Genomic DNA, 14,402 nt, shown 5'->3' with positions numbered 1-14,402 from the left:
CACTTGGAACGGTTGTTCTAGATAGCTTTCCTGGTAGATGAGTCACTTAGATGCTTGGAATGGTCGTTCTAGATCCCGAGTCCAAGGAAGAGCTTTCCTGGTGGATGAGTCACTTAGACGCTTGGAACGGGAGCCCCAGATATTGTCTTAGAGTCAGATGCAAGTCTGACAGGTTGGGGCGCAAGATGTGGTCAATTCTCGACTGGGGGGTCCGTGGTCCGTTCAGGAGTCCTCACTGCACATCAACTGTTTAGAGATGCTAGCAGGTTCCTTTACCATCTAGTCCTTTATAAAAGACAGGGTAAACTGCTCAATTCTTCTGAGAATGGACAACCTGTCTGCAGTCAGGCATATGAACTATTTAGGCGGAACGAGATCCAAGCCTTTGGCACTCTTGGCAAGGTGTTTGTGGGAGTTTTGTCTCCCAAGAAATATCTTGGTCAAGGCGGAATACCTCCCAGGCAAGCTGAACGTGGTGGCAGATTGGTTTTCCAGGCATACTTATGACTGAAGCGATTGGAAACTTCACCCGTCCATGTTTAATCATCTTTCTTTGCTCTTCTGGGCTATGTCGATCAACCTTTTTGATTCCCGGATCAACTGTCAACTTCCTGCCTTCTTCAGTTGGAGACCAGATCTGTTAGCGATGGCCACGGACCCTTTCCTGCAAATATGGCCTCCTTCTCTTCTCTATGCCTTTCCTCCCTTCCTTTTTATTGCCCGGGTGCTAGCGCAAGCCCGCAGACTGCATTCCTCCCTGGTTCTCATCACTCCATTCTGGCAGTCCCAGCCTTGGTATCCAACCCTGTTGGAACTCTCCTCAGACCTTCCAGTATTGATCCCTCCTTTTCCCGGTTTTCTCTTGAACCGTCAGGATCTTCCCCACAGTCTAATTCTAGAGGGCTCCCTTCATCTCATAGCGTGGAGAATTTCAGGGCTTCCTGGAGAACTGCAGGAATTTTGGAGGAAGCTGTCCAGTTCATTCAGCAATCCTGGGCTCCGTGTGCTTCAAGAGTCGACCAATCCACTTGGTCGGTTTGGTGTAGCTTGTATGTGGACAGGGATTCAGATCCCTTTTCAGCAGATGTCGCATTAGTGGTAAATTTTTAGGCTTCCTCAGATTCACAGGGTAAAGCTTATCGTACGGTTAATACTTACAGGTCTGCAATCTATTCAGAACATAGCAGGGTGGATGGAAGGCCTGTTGGTGAACACCCATTGGTTTGTCAACTTTTAAAGGGAGTACGTTTTGCTAAACATCCGGTTCCAAAATACAATGTGATGTGGGATGTTCATTCAGTACTTCGATTACTCCTCACATGGCTGGATAATGCTGATATATCATTGAAACATTTGTCTGCAAGATTGACTATGCTCCTGTGTTTAGTCTCTATTAAACGTATTTCAGATGTTAAAGCCCTGGATGTTTCCTCCTTTCATTTTTCTGCTTTCTGTGTTTTTTTTCAAGTATTCAGACTAATTTGTCTACTGTTCTTTATCCCTTTTTTCCCTCTCAACCTAAATTGTGTGTGGGTAATTGTTTGAAGACATACGTTTCTCGAACTGCAGATCTCAGGGTTCCCTCCTTGTCTCAATTGCTTATTTCCTTTCAGAAACCCCACAAACCTGTCTCAGCTCGCACCTTGGCTTGTTGGGTGAAGTGCCTCATGTTCCTGGCTGGCGTTTCTACCCTTTCGTAAGGCGCTCATTCAGTGAGAGGAGCTACGGCTTCTCGAGCCTTCTGGGCAGGGGCTAGTTTACAAGATATCCTCAGATCTGCAGATTGGTCAAACGTTAGTACGTTTAGAACTTTTTATTGTAAACCTATTGATCATCCACTCAACACTGTTATTTCATTGCTTTAAACAAGCATAATATGAGCCTCCAGTCTTGTAATAAAATTGAGATTTTCCTAGCCTTGGAGTCAGAAAGGCTAGATCTATCCCACCACATTTCTTTTAACTCTCCCTGTGTCTCTTCTTTAGTGGCCACGTCTTCAACCAACTCCGCCCCTTCCGGATGATCTTCTTCCATTTTCTCCTGGCCTGGAAGCTTTGTGCGGAAGTTCTTTCTCACCAGTTTTTTTCCCTCAGTTCCTCATCGATTTCTGCAAGGATTTCTTTTCCGCTCTTCTGACTTTACATATTGTTCTATGGTTCCTCTCGGATTCTACTTTGGACTGACTCTTGCAAGAAAAGAGAGCTTGTTGCTCTCAGTCAAGACTGTTATGTGGAGGCTCGACGTTGGATTGGTCAGCCCCATTGTGCTGTTGTTTTGTAGTTTTTCTCCCAGGGTTTCTGGGATTTGTAGTTTCTTGGCGGCTATTTAATAAAGTAAGGAAAGTTAGACATAATACTCGCCTGCGTGTCTTTAATAAAACCTAGCCTTTCTGACACCAAGGCTAGGAAAATCTCAATTGTTACCAAAAGTTAGTAACTTGATTTTCTGATGGATAATTCTACCTGCAGATGCCTCACCATGTAAATAGATACCATAGCATCACCTTCCTAGGTCGTGGGTCTGTGAATTGTCTCAGATCAGTCATGCAGAAACAAGTGAGCAAAATGCCGCTCTTGACTGACCTGACTGTCGGGTAGTAGTGCTTCATGAATGAGTGACCTCCAGAACCTCCAGACAGACATCAAGGATAGACAATCCAACTGCTAACAGAATGGTAGCAGCACTGGCCCTGGTTAAATACATCCACAGGCCTTCCAGGGGCTGCTTTTTATCCCACTGCACAACAATTTTTTTTGCTGAGAAAAATCCATCAGGAGATGGTTTGTTTTTGTACTGCTTTACCCTTCTTTGCTCCTGAAAACCCTACTAAAATCAGATCATCTGCTATATGGTCCTTGGTATGATTGACACAGAAACGTAATTCTTTTTTAGGGTCCAAATGATGGGTCTCCCTCTTTCTTTAGAGAGGTGAGGTGGAGCAAAAGAAAATTGCTGAAACGGTGACAGCCTGGCCAACATGAAAAATAATAATCACTATAAATAGAAAGGAGGTTTTGGTCCTCAAAACCAACGTATTGTGGAAGAAGGTGGCATAATCAATCAATCAATCAAAAAATTTGTATAGCGCGCTACTCACCCGGAGGGTCTCAAGGCGCTGGGGGGGAGGGGGGACCGCTACTGCTCAAACAGCCAGGTCTTGAGTTGCTTCCTAAGGAGAGGTGGTCGTGGGTCAGACGGAGGTGGATGGGGAGGGAGTTCCAAGTCTTGGCTGCCAGGTAGGAGAAGGATCTTCCTCCCATGGTGGCTTTTCTAATGCGTGGCACAGCGGCGAGGGCGTGGCTGGTCGATCGTAGCTGGCGGGTGGGAGTGTAGAAGGTCAGGCGGTTGTTGAGGTACCTGGGGCCCAGGTCGTGGAGGGCCTTGTGTGCGTGGGTGAGGAGGCGGAACGTGATTCTCTTGCTGATGGGGAGCCAGTGCAAGTCTCTCAGGTGTCCGGAGATGTGGCTGTGTCGGGGGATGTCAAGGATGAGGCGTGCGGAGGCGTTCTGGATGCGTTGGAGTCTTTTCTGTAGTTTGACCGTGGTTCCGGTGTAGAGGGTGTTACCGTAGTCCAGTCGGCTGGTGACGAGTGCCTGGGTGACCGTCTTCCTGGTTTCGGTGGGGATCCATCGGAAGATCTTTCGGAGCATGCGTAAGATGTTGAAGCATGATGAAGAGACGGCGTTGACTTGTCTGGTCATCGAGAGGGAGGAGTCCAGGATGAAGCCCAGGTTGCGTGCGTGGTCCGTTGGTTTGGGTGCGCTGCCCAGGGCAGGGGGCCACCAGGAGTCGTCCCAGGCAGATGGTGATGATCCAAGGATGAGGACTTCCGTCTTGTCTGAGTTTAGTTTCAGGCGGCTGTTCATCATCCACTCGGCTACGTCTTTCATCCCTTCGTGCAGGTTGGTTCTGGCGGTGGCTGGGTCGTTGGTGAGGGAGAGGATCAGCTGAGTGTCGTCGGCGTAGGAGATGATGTTGAGGTTGTGATGGCGTGCGATGGCTGCGAGGGGGCTCATGTAGACGTTGAAGAGGGTGGGGATGAGTGAAGATCCTTGTGGTACGCCGCAGATGACTTCGGTGGCCTCGGATCTGAACGGGGGGAGGCGGACTCTCTGGGTTCCTCCGGTGAGGAACGAGATGATCCACTCTAGAGCCTTCTCTTGAATTCCGATGTTGCTGAGGCGTTGCACTAGGGTGCGGTGGCAGACCGTCCAGGCCAGGCGGAGAGGTCCAGGAGGATGAGGGCCGCTGTTTCCCCATTGTCGAGCAGGGCTCGGATGTCGTCAGTGGCTGCGATGAGGGCGGTCTCGGTGCTGTGGTTGGCTCGGAAGCCGGACTGTGAGTGGTCGAGGGATCCATTAGTCTCGAGGAAGGCGGCCAGCTGTCTGTTGACGGTCTTCTCGATGACTTTGGCAGGAAACGGGAGGAGCGAGATGGGGCGGTAGTTCTTGAGGTCGGTGGGGTCTGCTGATGGTTTCTTCAGGAGGGCGCTGAGTTCGGCATGCTTCCAGCTCTCCGGGTAGGTGGCGGTGTTGAAGGAGCAATTGATGATGTCCCGGAGATGGGGTGCGATGACGGAGTCGGCCTTGTTGAAGACGTGGTGGGGGCATGGGTCGGTTGGTGATCCGGAATGGATAGTGTTCATCGTATGGATGGTGTCTTCGGTGCTGACCGGGGTCCAGGCGCGGAGGTTGGTGTTGGGGGGCGTCTGTTTGGTGGTTGGGTGCGTGGTCTGTGCGCCGAAGCTGTTGTGTATGTCGGCGATCTTGCGGTGAAAGAACGAGGCGAGTGAGTCGCAGAGGTCTTGTGAGGGGGTGATGTCGTTGTTTCCGGCGCTGGGGTTGGAGAGCTCTTTGACGATGCTGAAGAGTTCCTTGCTGTTGTGTGCGTTGTTGTCTAGTCGTTCTTTGAATGCTGTCTTCTTGGTGGTGTGGATCAGCTGGTGTTGTTTACGGGACGCGTACTTGAGGGCGGTCATGTTGTCTGTAGTCGGGTTTTTTCGCCAGGCTCTCTCGAGGGTGCGCCAGTTCTTCTTGGAGTTCTTGAGGTCGTTGTTGAACCAGGAGGCTTTCTTGCTGTTGGGCCTGATGGGATGGGTTTTCAGAGGTGCGAGGTTGTCAGCGCAGTTGGTGATCCACTGTGTAAGGTTGTTGGCTGCTTGGTTGGGGTCCACTGAGCTGGCGGGAGGGTTCTGGCTCAGTGATGTGGAGAGCTGGTCGGCGGTGATCTTGTTCCAGCTCCTGCGTGGAGCCTGTTGTGGGTGGTGGTGAGTCGTGGTTTTTCTGAAGCTGAAGTGGACGCAGCTGTGGTCTGTCCAGTGGAGTCCGGGGAGTGGCTGAAGGAGATGTACTTGCTGGAGGAGAAGACTGGGTCAAGCGTGTGTCCGGCGTAGTGGGTGGGGGTGTTCACCAGTTGCTTGAGTCCGAGGTTGTCGAGGTTGTCCAGCAGGGTGGTGGTGTTGTTGTCGTTGTTGTTCTCCAGGTGGAAGTTGAGGTCCCCTAGGAGGATGTAGTCGGCGGAGGAGAGGGCGTGAGGGCTGATGAAGTCTGTGATGTCTTTGCTGAATTGTGTGTGGGGTCCTGGGGGTCTATAGATGAGGGTGCCTCTGAGTGTGGTCTTGGGGTCGGTGTGAATCTGGAAGTGGAGATGTTCGGCAGCTGTGAGGGTGTCGTCGGAGTTGGTCGTGATGCGGATGGTGTTCTTGTGGACAATGGCGATGCCTCCTCCTGTCTGGTTGATGCGGTCCCTCCGGGTGATCTTGTATCCGTCCGGGATGGCGATGGCGATGTCGGGCGCTGAGGAGGCGTTCATCCAGGTTTCTGTGAGGAAGGCGACGTCTGGAGATGTGGTGTCGAGCAGGTTCCAGAGTTCCACGGCGTGTCTGTGGATGGAGCGGGTGTTAAGCAGGATGCACTTCAGGTGGTTGCTGTTGGTGCTTGGTTTGGCGGGCGCGGTGCGGGTCTGGATGCAGGAGGACTTGCAGGATTGGCAGGTGAAGGGTCCGTGGGTGCGTCTTGGGGCGGCACGGCAGCACCCGGGGATCCGGCCGGTGTTGAGCGCGATGAGGGTGGCGGCTTCGTAGGTCCGGCGTGTAGGCTCACAGCGGTGGGGGCCAGGGGGTCTGGCGCTGGGCGCGGTCCAGGCGCGGACGGGCGCAGACGGGCTTGCCTTTGGCGCGCCTTTGGCGCGCCAGCGGCATGCCCACTGCGCGCGGCCGCTGCGCGGCCTCCATATGAGGGGAAGAGGGAGGGAGGAGCAGCTGGGAGGTGGGAGCGGGGCGGCCAATGGGGAGCAAGGGGGCGGAGCTACCGGAGTGTAGCGGCGGGAAACGAACGGGCGGCGATGGGGTGACGCGACGAGGCTGGAAGAGAGAAGAACACGGTAAGGGCAAACAAGGTAAAAACAATACAATACAGTGGAACAATACCAGGGGCACAGGCACTCGGGGTACAGAAGAAAGAGCGGACACAGGCACTCGGGCACAACGAAGAGGGCGCTGGCGCTAGGTCACTGGAGGCGGGAAGGCAGTCAGGGCACAGGAGCACAGGGCACAGGAGCGAGAGCGGTCACGCTGGAGGCTGTGAGGCGGTGAGGGGAGCGACCTGCCTGAGAACCAGGGTCAGAGGTCGCTCTCTCTATCGATGCGCGGCCTCCATATGAGGGGAAGAGGGAGGGAGGAGCAGCTGGGAGGTGGGAGCGGGGCGGCCAATGGGGAGCAAGGGGGCGGAGCTACCGGAGTGTAGCGGCGGGAAACGAACGGGCGGCGATGGGGTGACGCGACGAGGCTGGAAGAGAGAAGAACACGGTAAGGGCAAACAAGGTAAAAACAATACAATACAGTGGAACAATACCAGGGGCACAGGCACTCGGGGTACAGAAGAAAGAGCGGACACAGGCACTAGGGCACAACGAAGAGGGCGCTGGCGCTAGGTCACTGGAGGCGGGAAGGCAGTCAGGGCACAGGAGCACAGGGCACAGGAGCGAGAGCGGTCACGCTGGAGGCTGTGAGGCGGTGAGGGGAGCGACCTGCCTGAGAACCAGGGTCAGAGGTCGCTCTCTCTATCGCTGCGCGGCCTCCATATGAGGGGAAGAGGGAGGGAGGAGCAGCTGGGAGGTGGGAGCGGGGCGGCCAATGGGGAGCAAGGGGGCGGAGCTACCGGAGTGTAGCGGCGGGAAACGAATGGGCGGCGATGGGGTGACGCGACGAGGCTGGAAGAGAGAAGAACACGGTAAGGGCAAACAAGGTAAAAACAATACAATACAGTGGAACAATACCAGGGGCACAGGCACTCGGGGTACAGAAGAAAGAGCGGACACAGGCACTCGGGCACAACGAAGAGGGCGCTGGCGCTAGGTCACTGGAGGCGGGAAGGCAGTCAGGGCACAGGAGCACAGGGCACAGGAGCGAGAGCGGTCACGCTGGAGGCTGTGAGGCGGTGAGGGGAGCGACCTGCCTGAGAACCAGGGTCAGAGGTCGCTCTCTCTATCGATGCGCGGCCTCCATATGAGGGGAAGAGGGAGGGAGGAGCAGCTGGGAGGTGGGAGCGGGGCGGCCAATGGGGAGCAAGGGGGCGGAGCTACCGGAGTGTAGCGGCGGGAAACGAACGGGCGGCGATGGGGTGACGCGACGAGGCTGGAAGAGAGAAGAACACGGTAAGGGCAAACAAGGTAAAAACAATACAATACAGTGGAACAATACCAGGGGCACAGGCACTCGGGGTACAGAAGAAAGAGCGGACACAGGCACTAGGGCACAACGAAGAGGGCGCTGGCGCTAGGTCACTGGAGGCGGGAAGGCAGTCAGGGCACAGGAGCACAGGGCACAGGAGCGAGAGCGGTCACGCTGGAGGCTGTGAGGCGGTGAGGGGAGCGACCTGCCTGAGAACCAGGGTCAGAGGTCGCTCTCTCTATCGCTGCGCGGCCTCCATATGAGGGGAAGAGGGAGGGAGGAGCAGCTGGGAGGTGGGAGCGGGGCGGCCAATGGGGAGCAAGGGGGCGGAGCTACCGGAGTGTAGCGGCGGGAAACGAATGGGCGGCGATGGGGTGACGCGACGAGGCTGGAAGAGAGAAGAACACGGTAAGGGCAAACAAGGTAAAAACAATACAATACAGTGGAACAATACCAGGGGCACAGGCACTCGGGGTACAGAAGAAAGAGCGGACACAGGCACTCGGGCACAACGAAGAGGGCGCTGGCGCTAGGTCACTGGAGGCGGGAAGGCAGTCAGGGCACAGGAGCACAGGGCACAGGAGCGAGAGCGGTCACGCTGGAGGCTGTGAGGCAGTGAGGGGAGCGACCTGTCTGAGAACCAGGGTCAGAGGTCGCTCTCTCTATCGCTGCGCGGCCTCCATATGAGGGGAAGAGGGAGGGAGGAGCAGCTGGGAGGTGGGAGCGGGGCGGCCAATGGGGAGCAAGGGGGCGGAGCATAAGGTGGCTTTACAGAGAGTCTGACATTTGCTCACAAATTCAGCTGATGTTATAGCAATGAGAACGTGTGTCTTAAAGGTCAGAAATCTCAAGGGATAACTGTGTAATGGAGCAAAAAGGTGCATATTAAGAATGTCAGGACTAAGTTGTAGTCCTATAGGGGGCAAAATAAGAGGAGAGGCAATGGCGGTAAGGCATAAAGGAGTCCTGAGCTCCACTCTAACTGGAAAGTGATTCCAAGCAAGAGCTGCTTTGGAAACTCCAGTGTGCAGAAGTGCTGATATTGTATGCTCTCTGCAGCAGCAAAAATATAAAGCCAGGCTTCTCCCCACTGCAGAAAGAAGGCCTGTTCCAGGTCTAGGTGCAGCTACCATTCATGATCCGTCAGGCGCCTGCTGCTGAGTTTGTCCACCTTGGAATTTAAAGATCGCAACAGGTTGATCACCCTCAGAGAAATACCTGAGCAGGCCATCAGCTTCCAAAGACGCAAGACCCTTTGGCAAAGGGCTCAGGACACCACTCTGCTTCTTGTAGTAGCATATGGCAGTATTGTCCGTGAGCCCCTGCAACAATCTCCCTTTAATAGTGAGCTGTGCCTAATGAATAACTCTCAACTCAGGAAAGCTAATGTGGAGATAAATCTCTACTGGAGACTGTGATCCCCACCTGTAGGAGGCCGGCCTGGCTTATAGTGGGTACCTGATGGTACTTACACCTTGTGCCAGGTCCAGTTATCCCTTATTAGTAGATTAGTAGTGTTCTAGCAGCTTAGGCTGATAGAGGTAGCTATAGCAGAGCAGCTTAGGCTGAACTAGGAGACATGCAAAGCTCCTACTATACCACTCATACCATATAGCACTATATCATAAGAATCACAATACTCAGTGTTACTGAAAATAAAGGTAATTTATTTTAGTGACAATATGTCAGAAATATCTCAAAGGATATACTCCCTTAGGAGGTAAGTATAATACACAAAATATACACACAAACCAAAATCAGGTAAGTAAACAGTTAGAAAAGTGGTGCAAACACTGTAGAATACAATAGGATGCAATAGGCCTAGGGGAAACACAAACCATATACTAAGAAAGTGGAATGCGAACAACTTAGGGACCCCAGACCTAGTGTAGTGTGTAGAGGGTCGCTGGGAGTGTAAGAAAACACTAAGGGTGTCCAAGATAACCCACCCCAAGACCCTGAAAAGTAGGAGTAAAGTTACCCTACTTCCCCAGAAACACACTAAAGTCGTGATAGGAGATTCTGCAAGGACAACAACTGGCTGCAAAGCACTGAAGACGGATTCCTGGACCTGAGGACCTGCAAAGGAAGGTGACCAAGTCCAAGATTCACGAAAGTGCCCGGGGGGCAGGAGCCCACTAAACCCCGGATGAAGGTGGAAAATGGCTGCCTCCGGGAGGAAGAAGCTGAAGATTCTGCAACAACGGAAGATGCCAGGAACTTCTCCTTTACACAGAAGATGTCCCACGGCGTGTTGGAGGATGCAGAGTTGTTTCCACACAGAAAGACCGCAAAGAAGCTTTGCTAGCTGCAAAGGTTGTGCGGTTGAAGAAAATAGGTGCTGCCCGGGCCCACGGAGGACCAGGAAGTCGCCCCTTGGAGGAGGAGACAGAGGGGGCGCTCAGCAGCACAGAGAGCCCACGCAGAAGCAGGCAGCACCCGCAAAAGCACTTGAACAGGCATTCAAGAAATCTGAGCACAGCGGTCGTCTCAACACTACAAAGCGGGGTCCCACGAAGCCAGTGGTCAACTCAGCGAGTAGAGCAATGCAGGACGGAGTGCTGGGGACCTGAGCTATGCTATGCACGAAGGATTCCTTGCAAAAGTGCACAGCAGCAGCTGCAGTTCACGCAGTACACAGGATTACTGTCTGGCGTGGGGAGGCAAGGACTTACCTCCACCAAATTTGGACAGAAGGACCACTGGACTGTCGGGGTCACTTGGATCCAGCTCCGGTGTTCCAGGGACCACGCTCGTCAAGATGAGAGGGGACCCAGAGGACCGGTGAAGCAGAAGTTTGGTGCCTGCTTTAGCAGGGGGAAGATTCTGTTGACCCACAGGAGATTTCTTCTTGGCTTCCAGTGCAGGGTGAAGGCAGACAGCCCTCAGAGCATGCACCACCAGGAAACAGTTGAGAAAGCCAGCAGGATTAGGCACTACAATGTTGCTGGTAGACATCTTGCTACTTTGTTGCGGTTTTGCAGGCATCCTGGAGCAATCAGCGGTTGATCCTTGGCAGAAGTCGAAGAGAGAGATGCAGAGGAACTCTGGTGAGCTCTTGCATTCGTTATCTGACGAGAAAGCCACAGGAGAGACTCTAAATAGCCCTCAAAGGAGGATTGGCCACCTAACCAGGTAAGCACCTATCAGGAGGGGTCTCTGACGTCACCTGCTGGCACTGGGCATTCAGAGGCCTCCATTGTGCCCTCACACCTCTGCATTCAAGATGGCAGAAGTCTGGGGCACACTGGAGGAGCTCTGGGCACGAACCCTGGGGTGGTGATGGACAGGGGAGTGGTCACCCCCCCTTCCTTTGTCCAGTTTTGCACCAGAGAAGGGGCTGGGGGATCCCTGAACTGGTGTAGACTGGCTTATGCAAGGAGGGCTCCATCTGTGCCCTTCAAAGCATTTCCAAAGTCTGGGGGAGGCTACTCCTCCCCAGCCCTTAACACCTATTTCCAAAGGGAGAGGGTGTAACACCCTCTCTCAGAGGAAATTCTTTGTTCTGAACTTCAAGGGACTGGGCTGCCCAGACCCCATGAGGGCAGAAGCCTGTCAGTGGGTTGGCAGCAGCAGTAGCTGCAGTGAAATCCCCAGAGAGCTAGTTTGGCAGCACCCGGGGTCCATGCTGGAGCCCTGGGGAAGCATGGGATTGGCACCCCAATACCAGATTTGGCATGGGGGGACAATTCCATGATCTTAGACATGTTACATGACCATATTCGGAGTTACCATTGTGAAGCTACATATAGGTATTGACCTATATGTAGTGCACGCGTGTAATGGTGTCCCCGCACTCACAAAGTCCAGGGAAATTGCCCTAAACTATGTGAGGGCACCTTGGCTAGTGCCAGGGTGCCCTCACACTTAGTAACTTTGCACCTAACCATCAACAAGTGAGGGTTAGACATGTAGGTGACTTATAGTTTACTTAAGTGTAGTGTAAAATGGCTGTGAAATAACATGGGCGTTATTTCACTCAGGCTGCAGTGGCAGTCCTGTGTAAGAATGGTCTGAGCTCCTTATGGGTGGCAAAAGAAATGCTGCAGCCCATAGGGATCTCCTGGAACCCCAATACCCTGGGTACCATATGTACCATATACTAGGGAATTATAAGGGTGTTCCAGTGTGCCAATCAGAATTGGTGAAAATGGTCACTAGCCTGCAGTGACAATTTTAAAAGCAGAGAGGGCATAAGCACTGAGGTTCTGGTTAGCAGAGCCTCAGTGACACAGTTAGGCACCACACAGGGAACACATTTAAGCCACAAACTATGAGCACTGGGCTCCTGGCTAGCAGGATCCCAGTGAGACAGGCAAAAACAAACTGACACACAAGTAAAAAAGGGGGTAACATGCCAGACAAGATGGTACTTTCCTACACCACCTCAGCAGTGTTGCAGCCGTGACCCCAGTCATTTCGAAGTCGGGTAGGGAAAAGGGACTGCCACTGTCTCAAATGCAACCCAGTAGCCACCAATCTGTTTTGAAATCTGGATTTAATCTGACAGATGTCACAGATGCTGTGCTGGGATTTTATGCCCCACTGCAGAGCCGGCATGTGCCATGTGTCATCAGCAGGATGCAGGGAGCCTACAATTCCAGTAGCCTTAGCGTTATGCACAAGGTGATGTAGGACAGAGGATGAAATATTGGGATCATATCCCAAATGTCCTGGACTCTCAATTCCTGGAGAAAGGCAAAAAAGTATCTTACCAAAAAGGTATACAATGAAAGGGAGTGTCTGTGAAGGAGTCAGGTATGACTTTGGCTCATTTACAGTGAACCCCAAATGTTAGGAGGCTTGTTGTCGTCGGGAGGTGGTCTACGACTGCTTGGGGTAAGCATACCTTCAGCAGAAAGTCATCGAGGCAGGAGAAGACTGGTACCACCAACCTACGTAGATGTGCTACAACCACCGCCATCACACTCGGGAACGTCTGAGGGGCACAAGTGAATCCAAAGAGGAGCACTGCGAACTGAAAGTGCTCATGGCCCATCATGAACAGCAGGTAGCACCTGTGGGTCTGCACTCCACCATCCAATATCCAGGATCTAGGGCAGACAGGATCTGTGCTAGCTTGAGCATATTGAATTTGTCCTTCCACAGGAAGGAGAGAGAGACAAGATTTAAAATAGGATGAAGGGCTCTGCCTTTCTTTGCCACAAGGATGCAATACTATTTCTGTGTCCAGAGACCTCGCTATGGCCCCTTCAGCCAAAAGAGCCTGCACTTCCTGCTAATAGACAGAAAGATGATCCTCATCAGCTTCCTTAAAGAGGGTGGAAGGTACGGCGGGTTAAAAAGAAAAGAGAGGGAGTAGTCCCAGTGGACAATTTGAAGGATCCACTTGTCTGTCATGATGGCTTGCAACCCTTGGGTGAAATACTGGATCCTGCACCTGACATGGTGGCTGTGTGTCAGCAAGGACACACTAAATAGGTTTTGTGGTTGAAGCAGCTGGGGGAGGCATGGGGCTGAGCTGCACATTGTTCTTGCTGCCCTTGTCTGTGAAAACCGCTGCCTCAGCCATGAAAGGGCTGAGAAGCCTGCTGTGCTGGAGGAGGAGTCTGGTGTTGACGTGAGGGAAAACTTCTACCATAACTACAGAGAGGTTTAAATTACTAGTAAAATTGTCTAGCGGGAGAAGAAAGACCCAACCAACGTGCTGTGGCTCTGCTCTGTTTGAAATGCTAGAAGTCCAAGTCCACTTTAGTCCAAAAAGGTGAGATCTGTCCAAAAACAAGTCCATTAAAGATGCCTAGACATCAACTGGAGTAGCCCATGTACCTAATTTAGGTGTTGCACTGGAAAACCACACTGATACCAGTGGCAGGCCCTAAGCAAGCAGTTGTGTCCAGTCCTGAATAAATCACAATTTCGCTTATTGCAGCTATCATGAATAGCCTGCGCAACGGTCTCCTGAAGGTCACCTGAAATAGACAGTAAAATGTGACACACTATCCCAAAGGACATGAGAATAACAGCTAAGGAGACAGCTTGCATTGACCGAATTCAGACCAAGGATCTTAAAGGAGGAAAATTGTATTGTCTAAAGTCTCTATCCTTTTGGACTCAAGGTCAGAAGTGGCAAGAAAAGCACACTCTAGATTGGGATTATGTGTTAAGAAGCCAGGGTTGCCAGGTGTAGGGTGATGGCAATGGGCAACCACTCTCTTGACAAGCAGCCCTGTTAAGGGCTTAGCCCATGTAACCAGAAGGATGTGAGCAAATGTCTTGTTGAATGGCAACAGAGGCTCAGCAAGAGCATTCCCAGTCTGAAGAACTTCCATTAACACATTTGTTCTTACTTCCGTGGTCAGTAATTGGAATTCTAGCACCTGAGATGCCCTTTGCATTACTAAGGCGAAAGAGGTACTATTCTACGTGGCAAGACCCAGCCTAATAATACATTAGGAAAACCTATAGAGCACAGGTACACCCTAGACTAACCAAAAGCTTGCTTAAACAGGCATTTCAAAAGGCTTCTGACGCTCAGGAAGTTAGGGTCCAGCCTGATCTAGGAAAGGAGTGAGCGCCATAAGATAGGTGCTTGGCAGAGAAGCTCCTGCCCACTGCTTTTTGTAACTTGAACTAAGGGATCGCTCCTCAACTGGTTGTCAAGAAAGGATTTGAGAGGCTGAGGAGGAACATACCTCCTAATTCTGCTTGGTACAAAGACTGGAGCCTAGTCATGAATGGATCTGTAAATAATACAAGCAGTTTTAAAAAG

This window comes from Pleurodeles waltl, chromosome 1_1 (assembly GCF_031143425.1).
Source record: "Pleurodeles waltl isolate 20211129_DDA chromosome 1_1, aPleWal1.hap1.20221129, whole genome shotgun sequence".
Lineage (NCBI taxonomy): Eukaryota > Metazoa > Chordata > Amphibia > Caudata > Salamandridae > Pleurodeles > Pleurodeles waltl.
The sequence above is the reverse complement of the archived record's forward strand: the minus strand, read 5'-3'. Positions refer to the sequence as shown.